Raw genomic sequence first — 14,303 nt, forward strand, 5'->3', positions numbered from 1 at the left:
TTATTAATATTTGATTTTTCTCTAAAAATAGTAATGCTGCCTTGATGGTTTATACAAATATGTGAGTCCTCAAAAGAACATATATAAAGTGATAAACCTGGATAAGTAGCTATTTGTGAAATAGAATGCATTTTCTTATTTAAAACCAAGAGTACATCAAACATATTATTGCAAAAATCATCTCCTACCTCCCTGTACTTTCATTGCCTTTGCATTGGACATGAAAGAACTCTTCATGTTATCAATCCTAGGTGAGTAAAAAGTAAATGCATTTTAGCAGAGTTCCCATTCAAAACAATCACTCTGGCTTTGGCTCAATTTTCTGGTTTTCATCCCCAATTGACAAAGAAGTCTTATATGTGGAAAACCTGGATGTATTTTGAATGAACTTCATAAGGCAAATTTCATACATTTCTGTCAATGCAGTAACCAGTTATGTGTTACCTTTTTACATATTGCCTACAAATTTTTTTTCAGCTGATTTATCTCTCATACAATTTATGTTTTAACAGGGAAAAAGGATAATCCATGATTCTGTAAGTTGGAAAGGAGATCACCATCTAGCAGGATGTCTCTTTTATTCCAAGCAGCTGATAAGATGCTGACAGCAACTGAAAGTGCACCTCTCCTAACATTCTTGCACACCCCATACATGACTGCAGAATATCTGTATTTGTTTTGTGTCAGTGGACCTACTTCACTGGAAGGGAGATTTTCACTGAAGTATTAATCAATGAAGTATTATTTTCCCTAGGAGTTCTGGAAAGCCCTGAAGCAATTACAGTCTTAGTATGGTACATGTGAAAACTCTTGAACTTGGTAGGCTATATCCTAGACATATTTTCTAGGGCAAAGCAGTGTTGTCATAGCAAGAAGAATTTTCTAAAAGATTACCTCCTAAACAACCACTATGTTAACTTAGTTAACTTTATATATTCTCTATTTTCACACCATAGGCATTATTTTCTCATAAGTTAAACAAGCTCAGATTGTGTCCTTTAAGTAGGATAAGATTTGGTAGATGATATCAACAAATACCATCTAGAACCTTCCCAGATGAGGTAAAATGTAGCAAAATCACGTCACATGAGTGATGGTGGTTGCTTCTCCTATCACAGATGTCTATCTCACACACGCTTTGACAGCTGCTACAGGTCAACTGTCTTTAAAGCTTAATATCAACTATTTTGTTAATCATTTCCAGGTTGTGAATGAACATCTTTGTTCTGTTTGACACTCTTTTGATAAAGGTAAGACAGAGAGTGGTAGCTCTTCATTTTTTTAGAGAGGGCTTAGCATCACTGCTTAGACAGGAAAATCACAGTGATACTAAGCTCTCTCTAAAAAAATTTTCTGTGGAAGGAGTCCAGTCTATTTGTGCTAAACCAATACATGCTAGGTTGCAACATTTGGAAATTTGTTTCAAAACTACATTACTACTCTAAACTGAATAGCCAATGAGGACACAGCCCACAAGGACTAATCATTAGCACACTTACCAGACTCAAAACCCTACTAAAAGATGAGGAATGAATTCTCTTGTGAGATTTTTTTACTGAATTTCAGCTACATCCATTGACACAATAGCTCTCGAATGTTCCTGCCTCAGGAAATTTTTTTCTAGTATTTAACATCAGACAGAGAGGAAGTAGTGAGATGAGTGTCTATGGTGGACAGGCAGAAAAAGGAATTAATAGTGTCAAAAATAACATATACCTTACAGGGTACGTTGTAAGTGTATTGCAACATAAGGATTTGTCATTAGGTCCCACCAGGGCTGGCTTGAGCAGTCAGGAGGCTGGTCAGAAGTCTGTTCAAGAACCTGTCCACAGCCTGCTTTGCAGATGAACATCAAATACAGAGAAAAACCTGTTCCCTTACTTCGTGTGAGTCTGTACCTTTAAGCGGACTTTGTAAAGAACTTGAATCTGATCTCTAATTTGTTCCCTAGTACACAGGCCACATGTATATCTGTGCTCTGTGCAGTCATCAGAAATTATACAGAAACACCCTAAAGGAGACGTGATCCAAAAATCCAATAAACTGATCGAAGCCTTTTGTAGTTCATGAAAGCGCTGCAAGCAACTGATGCAGTTCACATACCACGTCTTAGTGAAAGACAATATAATGGTGGCCCTAACTGTTGAAAATAATAGTTATTGAGTTTAAAAAACATCTCAGATGTTTTCTTATCCACTCCTGCTGCAGTTTATCACCCTCTTTGTAAAATTTAGTGAAAGGTCATGTGTCAAACATTCCCATTCAGCTTCCAATTTCTTTGAGTTCTGGCTGTGATACGCTGTGGAACAAAGCTTTCAGCAGTTGCTATCCCGTTCCACTAAAATGTAACGTGATTTTCCAAGTTGTGCTTGATTTGAAATTGTTTTAAAGGAACAGGCATCTTTATGATTTTAATGCAAAGGGTTTTCCAGAGCTCATCCTGGAGAGCTGTGAAAGCCAGCAAGATTAATAACAGAATCAGAAAAAAACCTAGTTTGTCTTTTAGGGAGAACCTAGTTCGAATTATCTAGTGTTTATCATATTCCATTCAATTTTTAATTGGGACAATAAAGACCAGAGCTCATGCAATAAAAAGGTGTGAATGAAGCTTATTTCTGAAGAAGCTCAACATTTCTGAAACCACAGAGGATGGGGAGAGAACAACTGAAGATTGCCTTGCTTTAGCAACATGTCTGGTATTATATACTGCAAAAGCTTAAGTCAGTTTAACTTACAGAAATGCATCATCTGTAATTTTCTTACATTTACATTCAGAATATCTTTCCTCTTTAAAGCTCATGACCAATACAGGGTGTTTCAAAAAGACAGACCCAATTTGAAATCACTGTATCTCTGCAACTACGAACCACCCATGAATGAAACTCTTTACCTCTTGAAAGGGTGGGACATAGAGTTTAAAATGATTACCACCAGATGACTCTCCCAGTGCACAAACAGCCCCTAGACTCAGCCAATTAGAAGATGGTGACCCTGTTAGTAAATTTTTCTGTAATTGTAACGTCACCATCATGAAATACACTGCTTTGAAATTGGGTCCATCTTTTTGAAGCACCTTCTGCGTGATCTTGTTTTTTTGGTGGTTTTGCGTTTGGTTTGAGGCAAGGGTCAGGACGTGTTTCCTTTGTGCCTTTAAAAGTTTCTTGGATTTTCCAGAAAATACACTATATGCATACTTGTGGTGATAACCATTTTCATCTTAGGGTGGGGTTATGATGAGCCCATTTCATTTGCAGTTAGGCACAGAGTAAGACCTATATTTACCACTGGTACTTGACTCAGAAAGGAATACAGTTGACATTTAGCCTATCTTAGATTTGATTTTTTTTTAAATATATTTGTGAGTGACTAGTTTAAACTTAGTAAAATCCGAAATAGATAGAAATACTATTGAAAACAGTTACTTGATTCCAATTACTTGTTCTATTCAATAAGATGTTTGTATTTCATTTTTTAAACTGATTCTTCATATCTATAAAAAAATATACATGCATATGATGCATTTCAGAAACATGGCTTCACTAAGAAGTAAATTTAATAGCAATGAAATATGGTTTGTAAGTCATGACTGACCTGGTAAAGTAGAAGACTATTCTTTCTCTTTGTGGTCCTCTGACACCTTTCAGCAAGCAGTAAAAAAGTGTGCAAAACTTGTTTATATAGCTAACCCTGTCATCACTACTGGACATTTTGATGAAAACCATACATGACCAGGTTATTACAATGGGAACAAATAAATAAAGAGGTCAAGAAATCCCTCAGTGCTCTGGTTACACAGTTCCTGTTGTCCTGCCACATTTGTGAGAAGCGTTTGGGTACTCTGAACGTTAGGCAGGCCTTACAGCAGGTCCACAAAACTCTCTTTCAAGATGGTTTTGCAGAGAAGTCCACCACCCATGAGAGGGAAGCAGGGAAAGTGAGTGAGAGAGAGAGAGAGAGAGACTGTAAGTGCTGCCATAATCTATGCTTTCTGTGACAGTGTGTACAAAAAATGTGAAGTACTACTAACACTCATTTATTAAATTAATCCTAATTCCATTACAGAAATACATGTAATCTGTTTGACTGTTTATGTACAGAACATAAGAACATCTTAGCTAACTTTGTCATCATGCACAGAACATACAAACATGGTGACAAATAACTTTCTTTTTTGAAAATGAAATATTTGCATAGCTGAAAAATTTCCAAGAGGCAAGAAAAACAATGACAATATTCTTGAATATTGCTAGACAATAAAAGTTTTGGCTGTTTTATTTTTCACAGTTTTCTAGATAACAAGGTGCACATTTTCCCGTCTTCCAATAAGATAATCTTAACTTCTCAAATTTTCATATTCAGTTCAAATCTTTTGTATAATTTCTGTCCTAAAAATAAAATAGATACTGATGCTAATCAAACAGCCACTCCAAAATATGATTCAGTAGATGGCTCTGTGAAATCATGTTATTCTCTTCTTCCTCTGGTACTAGGGACCCATTCTGATTGGTGCATGTGAGTGCATTTATTTTCCTGGATCCAATCCAATTTCCAGCAGCTGAGGAATCAGTCCTTTTTTTATCTCTTTCAATACAAGTCACGTTATTTGGCCATTCAATAATGGAAGTAGAATGGCTATCACCCAAAAAGCATAACCAGATATTTGATGTGGGTGATTATGCTAGGAAATCCAGATTAGCAACTCATTTTCTCTTGATATGTGTGCACAAAAGCAAAGAGTAATTTTCCTACATGAACAGTTTTGAAGGTCACTCACTTTTTGGAATACTTAATGCCTGAATGAACCAAAATTTAAGTATTCAAATAAAACTAACATTCGTATTTTATTCCTAAGAGACCGGCATGCAGCAGAATAAGAATAAATTTTTAGAGTTCTAATTCGTGTCTCAAATAACAACCAGCTGAAATGTTTGGTAAGGATGAAACAGAAAATCTCAATCTGTTTGTGAAGAGGAGATGCTAACACAGTCTCAGCAATCCCATTATTATAACAGCCATTAAATTTCATGTGGATCTAACAGTTTGTAGGGATTTGGAAGTCAGTTAAAAATTAGTGTTTGAAATTTTAAGGGTAACTGTTGCAGTGGCCTACTGATAAAGCCTCAATGAGTCTTTAAGGAGCTTTGGTCTGAGTAATGATGACCCCAGGTCAAACAGGGCAGCATCACACAGCAGAACAACTTCCACTGTGCTACAGACCTTTATCTAACAGAATAAAAGCCTACATCCTTGCTGGTACCCTTGTGGACTACCTGCAAAGGCTTCAGGTCTCTGTATGACAGGAGATTTGGTAGGAATCATGGAAGCCATGTAGGAGAGAGCAGCCAAGGGGAAGGAACTCACATCAAGAGAGGACCAAGGGCTCTGTCAGGGTTGCATTGTATTGACCACAGCCATTGGGCAAATCACTTGGCATCCACACACGATCACTTTGACTGACACTAGGCTGTCAAAACAAATAACCATATGGCAGAAAAATAGGGGGGAGAAGAGTTGTGATAGTTTACTGAGAAGACACTGCATTCCTGAAATACAAGTATATATGTATATCAATATTCTTCAGGAACATGTCTTAAGTACATGGGGAGATAGAATGTGATAATTGCTGATCTTACTGAGATTATATTTTTTGACTTTTCTCAGTGTTAATCTCACAGGCTGTTTCATGCCTGAGCATGATGCTTATATACAGGAAATCTGTTCCCTTATGAACAGCATGCCCGTATTTATAATCTAGCTCTTTTTAAAAGCTCCTTGATATATGTGTTAATGCAACCAAGAGTTTTTATGGTTGTCTGGGCAAAGCAGTGGAAAAAGTCCTCGTCACTGATGAAGCAGAGGGATAGGGACTTCATTTTCACAAACAAATCAAGAATAGGTTGGTTTTAAATACAGAATTTAATCCCATTTCAGAAGTGTCTCAAAAGAATAAATACTATTTTCCACATTCGAATATCCAAAGAACAAAGATTAACATTTAAATGGGTCAGATTGTATTTGCTGAGTTATTATATCAGTTTGTCACAATAGATAAGCCCATTGTTCCAGGTAATATCTTTAAAATTTTGAGGATAGTGGGTGTTTATCCAAGTTATTCACCTAAGTTTGACATGACCACAGATCCTGGATTATGTTGGGAGTCTGACAAATCCCGATCATTTACAAGACTGTTATGGTTTGAGGAGTCTGTCTGTTTGGTTTCATTTCTTTATTGAAATGGTTTCTGTTTAAGTCAAGTTTAAAAAAAATATTTTTGCTTACTTACATCAAGAGGATTTGGCATGATGAAACATTGCAGGTTCAAAAATTCACTTGTCTAATCAGTTTTTGAAATTTTTTTTTTTTTTTATTAATGCAGCAGTGCAGGATTTCTACCATGAGCTTTAGCCTTATGGTGATGCTGACAGGCTGTTTGAAGCCTGACCATAGAGTCAGCAGAGGCAGAGCAGGTTGTTTTATTATCTGTTAGGAAAAATAGTGTTTACCCATGGTTACTAGAAAATTGGCTCCCACTTTCAAACTTTGAATGTGATTAAAATGAGGATTTCAAACCAGTGCCGGACAGCTAGGTTATTATGTGAATTATCTGGGGCTCTTGACTTTTTTCTACTGATTGTTATGCAGGAGAAACTAGTAATAATAGTGGTCTAGACAAAGGAACAACTCCAGACAGCTTATACAGTTTTTAGGGAGATATTAATTCAATCTGTTCAGTAAAAGATACATATATAATTTTATATATGAGATATTAATACTTATGGAAATACAAAAACAGTTTATGAAACACGTTATCGTAAGACTTATCTCCGCCTAAAGCTCAGCGTGTGATTAAAAAAAACTAACAATTTTTGCACCTTATTTAAAACACTATTCTTCACTACTTTATATATTTTAGTAAGTTGTGTTTCAGTCAATTTTCAAAGACTAAAGACCCAGCTGGAGGTTTATCCACATATTAATGAAGCCCTTGGAAGATTATATTACCAAAAAGTTTTACTCATAAGCATTTTATCCTTTTAGGAATCACACTGTTTTTAAAATGTCATTTCCAGCTGTTGGAAAGTCCATTAAGCTACTGCATTAATTAGCTTATTTTAAAATAAAACGTAGTCCTTATTAAAACCTTGCTTTCTCTTGAGAGTTTCAACTGCAGTTCAAGTAAATAAAAAATATCTTGATAAGAGAACTAGTCAACTGTAATAAGTTCAGACAGTTATACTTTTTCTCCTTCAGGAGCTATTCCTGGCCATCTGAAACGCTATTCTCATTCTCTTGACCAAAGGTGTGTAAAGCCTGAACAGCTCTTCTCACTAAACAGAAAAAGCCAGCTGTGGCTCAGTCTGTGGGATCTGGGGTCCAAAATACACGCAGCTGTGTTAGCTGCTGCTGCTAGCATGTGTAATTGAACATGGACAAGTTCCACAGCCTTATGAAACTTGCTTCACTGTTCAAAAGGAGGATAAATCAGTAGCGGCATAAGACTTTCCCATGAATAATCATCGCTAAAAAAGGAACTTGAAACTTAAATTATTACTGGACTAATAAATTAAGGAAATAATGAGACTGGAGTATTTTCAGCATCTGTCCCTTTGAAGGTAAACAGAATTATGCAAACAGAGCAATGGCTGGCAGTGAAGAAGAAAGTATCTTGCTTGTTTGTCCTGCATATATGGAGGATAACAGGGAAAGCTGTACTGGAAGACACAATCTTCCTTGTCTATAGCTAAAACTTTGACATTAGGGATGCTTATGTTTTTGCCTTCCAGAGGACAGTAAACAGAATGTACGTTTTCCTACTTTTTTAGGCTTGTGTTTACCTGCAGAATCCATCCAGTGGTGTTGACAGAACTGATCAATTCACCATAAGGCTATTCTCCATCATCTCTGAAGAGTTCTTTGATCAGCAGAAATCCCACAGAGTGGAAAAAGACAAATGTTAGAGAAGGACCTAGGAAACCACAGGCCAGTCAGTCTTAGTTTAACATCCATTGTGAGGAAAACCAGGATGCAAATTCTCACAGAAGCCATCTCCAAACACGAAAGGCCAAGAAGGCAATTGGGAACAGCTAGTCTTAATTTACCAAGGGCATATAGTTCTTGATGAACCTGGTTTAAAGATGCATTTGCCACAGCTTTATGAAAAAGTGAAGAATAAAGAATGTAATTTACCTTGACTTTACCAAGGGTTTCAATACAGAATTATAGCAGCTGTTTCAAAGAGACAGAGTGTTCTGAGTAAAGAAGTAGCTGAACATTTGAACCTAAAGAGTAGTACAACTGACTGCTGCTTGTGAACAACATAAAGTAGAGCCTCAGTGAGACACAGGACACTACCAAATACAACTCTCTCCAAAATACCTGGAAACAGGCAAAATATATTTTACTTGTTAATATTATAACCACTATTGAACACCAATCTTTTGCTGATGTGCAGTCAACCAATATCTAAATAAGGAAGTGGTGAGGTGGGAAGAAATTACATAAAGTAAGGCCCCCTTTTGGCAGGCTTCCTTCACTAGGAAGTTTTCAAAAGATTTTTTGTTTGTTTTTAAGTACTTGAAAAGTTACTGTATGCTTCTTTTCTAATTCAGGTACCTGGTTGTCAGATTATACACTAGCTTGATGCAGTTTTCCAACAAAAAGGACTGTGAGAAAAGTGAGTTTAGTTTTGATTGTGAAATCAGGATTGTTCTAAACTATAAACAGCATCCTGTAGTATAGCATGGTTTTAATACTGTGAACTTCAATAAAATACTTAAATAGCTTATGCCTTTATTTCATAATGATTAATAAAAAAATCTGTATTTATAAGTTTGAAAGTGAGAAAGATAACATTTTACATTTCATTGTTTGGGTAATAAACAAGTAATGAAGTTCAAGTCATAACGAAGAAGGTCACCAACTCAAGACTGTAAGTGACAAAGATGTCATGACCTCTGAAGTCATTAAGTCTCATTTCTTGCTGTTTGAGATTGAGATGAGAAACCCAAGCTGAAATAAACTAAAGAACTTTGAAAGTTTCTCTGGAGACTTAATGAACTCAAGGATAGGAAAGGACATTTCACAATTTTTATAGCTCGAATATTAAAGTTTATATTTCATACAGTTACTCTTTTAACCAGAAAGCCCAATAAAGAGTCCCAATGCACAGCAGCATTGTAATTCTATTATATAGATAACCTCAAATAGTACATCATTTCAATGATAAATGGGTACTTCAGCAGACTAACCACTGTAGAGAACCTCCTCATGAAGAAAACTGATGCTACAGAATACTTATCTGAATTGCTTCTTTAGGGTTGTGTTCACATCCCAAACCCTCAGCTGGGTAATCCCCAGTGTCAAAGGACTCATTCAACCTGTATTAGCCACTTCACCAGAAGTCTATATGGAGCTCAGACTGTCCCACATGTGTGGGGTTAATCACACAGAATCACACAGAATCAGAGAATGTCAGGGATTGGAAGGGACCACAAAAGATCATCTAGTTCAACCCTGCTACCAGAGCAGGAACAACTAGATGAGGTTACACAGAAATGTGTCCAGGCGGGTTTTGAGTGAGAAGGAGTCTCCACAACCTCCCTGGGCAGCCTGCTCCAGTGTTCTGCCACCCTCACTGAGAAGAAATTTCTTATCATATTGAAGTGGAACCTCCTGTGTTCCAGTTTATACCCATTACCCCTTGTCCTACCATTGGTTGTCACTGAGAGGAGCCTGGCTCCATCCTCCTGACACTCACCTATTATATTTTTATAAACATTAATGAGATCACCCCTCAGTCTCCTCTTCTCCAAGCTAAAGAGACCCAGCTCCCTTAGCCTTTCCTCATAAGGGAGATGCTCCACTTCCTTAATCATCTTCGTGGCTCTGTGCTGGACCCTCTCCAGCAGTTCCCTGTCCTTCTTGAACTGAGAGGCCCAGAACTGGACACAATATTCCAGATGCGTTCTCACCAGGGCAGAGTAGAGGGGGAGCAGAACCTCCCTCGACCTACTAACCCCACAACTTCTAATACACCCCAGGATGCCATTGGCCTTCCTGGCCACAATGGTGGCTCATGGTCATCCTGCTGTCCACCAGTACCCCCAGGTCCCTTTCCCCTACACTGCTCTCCAACAGGTCATTCCCCAACTTATACTGGAACCTGGGGTTGTTACTGTCCAGATGCAAGACTCTACACTTGCCCTTGTTATACTTAATTAAATTTCTCCCTGCCCAACTCTCCAGCCTGTCCAGGTCTCGCTGGATGGCAACACAGCCTTCTCGTGTGTCAGACACTCCTCCCAACTTGGTATCATCAGCAAACTTGTTGACCGTGCACTCTATTCCCTCATCCAAGTCATTGATGAATATACCAAATAGTACTGATCCCAGTGCCAACCCTTGAGGGACTCCACTAGATACAGGCCTCCAACTAGACTCTGGCCCATTGACCATGACTCTCTGGCTTCTTTCCTTCAGCCAGTTCACAGTCCACTTTACTACCTGATCGTCCAGACAACACTTCCTCAGTTTAGCTGTGAGGATGCTGTGGGAGACTTTGTCAAATGCTTTACTGAAACCAAGATAGACCACATCCACTGCTTTACCATCATCTATCCACCTGGTTATGTTCTCATAAAAGGCTGTGAAGTTGGTTAAGCATGACTTCCCCTTGGTGAAGCCACGTTGACTGCCCCTGATGACCTTCTTGTCCTTGATATGCCTTGAGATGGCACCAAGGATAAGTTGTTCCATCACCTTTCTGGGGATGGAGGTGAGGCTGACTGGTGTCCTCCTTCTTGCCCTTTCTGAAGACTGGAGTGACATTCACTGTCCTTCAGTCCTCAGGCACCTCTCCCATTTCCCACAATTTAGCAAAGATGATGGAGAGTGGCCTAGCAATGACTTCAGCCAGTTCCCTCAGCACCCGCAGGTGCATCCCATCAGGATCCATGGATTTATGGATATCCAGATTGCTTAATTGTTCCTTAACCTAGTCCTCATCAACTGAGGCAAACTCCTCCATTGTCCTGCCCTCCTCTGGGGCCTCAGGGGTACTGGGCTCCTCAGGACAGCCTCTGACAGTAGACAGAGACAAAGAAGGCATTCAGTAACTCTGCCTTCTGTGTATCTTCTGTCACCGTGGCACCCACCTCATTCATCAATAGGCCTACCTTGCCTCTAGTGTTAGTTTTATCTGCCGTGCACTCAAAGAAGCCCTTTCTGTTGCCCATGACCCCTCTCACCAGGTTTAATTCTAAGAAGGCCTTAGATTTCCTAGTTGCCTACCTACATCCTCTGACAACAGCCTTATATTCTTCCCAGTGGCCAGCCCCTGCTTCCATGATCTCTAAACTGTCCTATTCCACTTGAGTTTGCCCATCAGTTCCCTGTTTGACCAAGCAAGTCTCCTGGTTAAGATACAGGACATTTAAAAAATAAACTGTTAACAATTACTTTTTCATTCCTTGCAGCTTTGATCTTATGTTTTCCACAGTTCACATAAATGTGATCAGTATTAATCATCAGAATAGGCATCTTCTCCCAGTCTTTCATGTACCCTGAGCTTCAGAGCTTGGCTCCTCTCCAGCTGCTACATCACTTGAAACAGCCTAGGGCAGATCCAGTGTTGACTCAAAATTATTTTTCTTCCCTCTGAATATCTCCAGTGATGGAGTTTCCCAACATCCTCTGGATGCAGGAGTGAGGGATATCTAGCCCAAGGTTTTAATAGGAAAGGTTTGTGTAGCACTGGACTAGTAGGTTTTTATTATGTTTGGATCTTTCCTTTTTCAAAACCTATGTTACCAATCTGTAAAATGATTCCGTCTGATTTTAGAACGTTTTTGATACTGCTTACAAACTTAAAAGTATTGGGATGGTTTTTTGTGTTCACTGTAGTTGGTTTCTAATGATGGCTTACTTTCCTATAGTTAGCATTTAGATAGTATACTTTGTCTGAGTTGTTGTTTGTTTCTGCTGTTAATAGGAGGACTAACAGATGCAACAGAGAAGATGCTGTTTTCACTGCTGATATTTTCAGCAAGACTGATTCTTTTCCCCTGCCTCTTTTGTTGCTCTCACCCTTAACATGATGGCAACGCCTGTTCTTGCTTCTATTGCAACATCAACATTACTTCCGGATTTTGTCTGCCTTGGCAACATTTGCTCTTTTCCGTGTCATGCTAATAGTGTATGAGCTTCAATATTGTATTTGGCTTCTTCCACTCCAATCAAAGCATTTCCTGTGACATTTTTTGTTCCTTTACCAGTAATGCCTCTGTAGGTACCTTCTGCTGTTAACCTTTCCTATGTCTGCATTGGTCTGATCTCATCTTTTGCTCAAACACTTTCAGAAAAATAGGAATGTAGCAAAGAGGTGGAAGATTTTTCTTCCCTCTGCTTCCTAATTTGAGTATCTTGTGCCTAGAGCAAAGATTATGAAATTTTTGTAAGTGTAAAATACATATGAAATCAGGCAGGAACAACTTGAAGCCCGTTTCCTTTTGTTTAGACTAAGGCATATGATTTCAGTTTTCACTTCAGAATTTCTGAGAATTATTTTAATATTTTGATGAAAATTGAGTCTTTTCAGATTTTGAAAAGGTTATCTCTTGCAATCAAACCATACCTTTTCAGAAACATTTCAAGAAAACTTAATTTTAATTATACATCTTTAATTCCTACTGGCATAATCAAATCTTATATTTAATTGCTTGACCCAACAGAATTGTGTACTTTAGCTGTCATATATGACAAGAAAATTCAACCCATGATGTTCAATTGGAATAAAGAAAGCAAGTTAAAATTAACCATATTCAGCTATTTCTGCTTTCTATTTATGCCCAGACAAAATCTATAGCAAACTCTATTTTAAGACTGTATAATTCGGCCCTTTGAAGGCAAATGCAAGGCTGACGTGGCCCCCAGTGAAAATGAGTTTGACACTCCTGTTCTATAGGATTTATTGGGTTGAATAGTTATAAATAAAAAAAATAATTGATCCAATATAGTCAATCATAATTTGTTACCTTTTCCTAGACACCTATCATGATGCTTGGAAATGTGAATTAACTAGGAAGAACTATCTGTAGGTTTCCTGTCTTTTACAGATCTGTTTAGCCTTTGTAGTAATTTTATATCACAAAAAGTATTAAAGAGGGAATGACATGCTAACAAGCCATTGCTCACAAAATAAAGATCTTTTGTATCATAGATTTGTATCAGAATGCTCTATCACTGCTGAAACAGTACTTTAGAAATGTCTTGTATAAAATAGGTTTACGAGGGCAGATTTCGCTTATAATGTCATTTCACCAGAACTGAAGTTAATTGAATCTGAGAAGTGCCAGACACCACGGAACACAGGTAAGGCAAATAATTGAGGTCTTTTCAACCTAAAAATCGCCTTGAAGATTCAGTGCATACAGTTCACAAATACAGACATTTTAACTTCCACAACAGCAACAACAAAAAGTTTTGATCAGCAGCTGGCCTAAAGATTTTATAAGCACTCATTGCATTATATTTTAAATTATGAAAACAATATTGCTGTCTGTTGCTTACAGAATACTATAAGAAAGAAGTTCAGCTAATAACTAACATAAAAAAACCCCAAACTAATGCTGAAACAAACAAAAAAATCTTATTAAGCACTGCAGAATTATTTGAGTCTTGTAGGTTTATAAAATGAACTTTCAGTGGTTTTGACTTGTGATTTTTCAACCAATTGGTGGGTATAACTTTCATCCTGCAGGATGAAACAAATAGTGAAATAAAAGAGGCTAGTGAGACACTGTAGAAGTCATTTTTCTCACATTATTAAGTTTTGCTTTCCAGCTGAGGTCATGCACATTAATTGAAAGTTAGCAAATAATATTGCACTGGAACAGACATCATGACCATTCCTATTTTTTGTATTAGCTCTCCACATCCTAATCCACTTGCCCATTTGTGCTACCTGTTGTTTATAACAAATAGGGCTGGATATGAGATGAGAGATGTCTAAGCCAGAAAGATTTAACACAATTTTTACAAGGATGGAAGGTTTCTGTTTGTATGTCTGGATTCTGTGTGAGTTTGATTCCCTATTGTTAAACCACATATTTTACAGAAGGAAGTATTCACCACATACAGCAGTTTTTGTTTTTAAAAAATATATTGTTTTAAAATAAAGAAGATGTAAAACTACCAGGAAACTATCTAATCCAATTTGCATGCTCTGTGTTTCTCCTAGAACCATATTTTCCAGTAGAACGATATCTCTGTGGGTTAAAAGCCTAAGCATCTATTGAATCTCAGAA

Source organism: Patagioenas fasciata, chromosome Z (assembly GCF_037038585.1).
Source record: "Patagioenas fasciata isolate bPatFas1 chromosome Z, bPatFas1.hap1, whole genome shotgun sequence".
NCBI lineage: Eukaryota > Metazoa > Chordata > Aves > Columbiformes > Columbidae > Patagioenas > Patagioenas fasciata.